Genomic DNA, 1834 nt, shown 5'->3' on the forward strand with positions numbered 1-1834 from the left:
AGCCTGATGAACTATGGAATGAGGTTCATGACATTGTACAGGAGACAGGGATCAAGACCATTCCCATGGAAAAGAAATGCAAAAAAGCAAAATGGCTGTCTGGGGAGGCCTTACAAATAGCTGTGAATAGAAGAGAAGCGAAAAGCAAAGGAGAAAAGGAAAGATATAAACATCTGAATGCAGAGTTTCAAAGAATAGTAAGAGATAAGAAAGCCTTCTTCAGAGATCAATGCAAAGAAATAGAGGAAAACAACAGAATGGAAAAGCCTAGGGATCTCTTCAAGAAACTCAGAGATACCAAAGGAACATTTCATGCAAAGATGGGCTCGATAAAGTACAAAAATGGTACGGACCTAACCAAACAGAAGATATTAAGAAGAGGTGGCAAGAATACACAGAAGAACTACACAAAAAAGATCTTCATGACCCAGATAATCGCGATGGTTTGATCACTCACCTAGAGCCAGACATCCTGGAGTGTGAAGTCAAGTGGGCCTTAGAAAGCATCACTATGAAAAAAGCTAGTGCAGATGATGGAATTCCAGTTGAGCTATTCCAGGTCCTGAAAGATGATGCTGTGAAAGTGCTGCACTCAATATGCCAGCAAGTTTGGACAACTCAGCAGTGGCCACAGGACTGGAAAAGGTCAGTTTTCATTCCAATCCCAAAGAAAGGCAATGCCAAAGAAAGCTCAAAATACCGCACAGTTGCACTCATCTCACACGCTAGTAAAGTAATGCTCAAAATTCTCTAAGCCAGGCTTCAGCAATATATGAACTGTGAACTTCCTGAAGTTCAATCTAGTTTTAGAAAAGGCAGAGGAACCAGAGATCAAATTGCCAACATCCGCTGGATCATGGAAAAAGCAAGAGAGTTCCAGAAAAGCATCTATTTCTGCTTTATTGACTATGCCAAAGCTTTAACTGTGTGGATCACAATAAACTGTAGAAAATTCTGAAAGAAATGGGAATACCAGACCACCTGACCTGGCTGTTGAGAAATCTGTATGCAGGTCAGGAAGCAACAGTTAGAACTGGACATGGAACAACAGACTGGTTCCAAATAGGAAAAAGAGTTCATCAAGGTTGCATATTGTCACCCTGTTTATTTAACTCATATGCAGAGTACATCATGAGAAACGCTGGACTGGAAGAAACACAAGCTGGAATCAAGATTGCCGGGAGAAATATCAATAACCTCAGATATGCAGATGACACCACCCTTATGGCAGAAAGTGAAGAGGAACTAAAAAGCCTCTTGATGAAAGTGGAAGTGGAGCGTGAAAAAGTTGGCTTAAAGCTCAACATTCAGAACACGAAGATCATGGCATCTGGTCCCATCACTTCATGGGAAATAGATGGGTAAACAGTGAAAACAGTGTCAGACTTTATTTTTCTGGCCTCCAAAATCACTGCAGATGGTGACTGCAGCCATAATATTAAAAGACGCTTGCTCCTTTGAAGGAAAGTTATGACCAACCTAGATAGCATAGTCAAAAGCAGAGACATTACTTTGCCAACAAATGTTCATCTAGTTAAGGCTATGGTTTTTCCTGTGGTCATGTATGGATGTGAGGATTGGACTGTGAAGAAGGCTGAGTGCTGAAGAATTGATGCTTTTGAACTGTGGTGTTGGAGAAGACTCTTGAGAGTCCCTTGGACTGCAAGGACATCCAACCAGTCCATTCTGAAGGAGATCAGCCCTGGGATTTCTTTGGAAGGAATGATGCTAAAGCTGAAACTCCAGTACTTTGTCCACCTCATGCAAAGAGTTGACTCATTGGAAAAGACTCTGATGCTGGGAGGGATTGGGGGCAGGAGGAGAAGGGGATTAC

The sequence above is a fragment of the Bison bison genome, unplaced genomic scaffold (genome assembly GCF_000754665.1).
Source record: "Bison bison bison isolate TAMUID 2011002044 unplaced genomic scaffold, Bison_UMD1.0 scf7180017864515, whole genome shotgun sequence".
Lineage (NCBI taxonomy): Eukaryota > Metazoa > Chordata > Mammalia > Artiodactyla > Bovidae > Bison > Bison bison.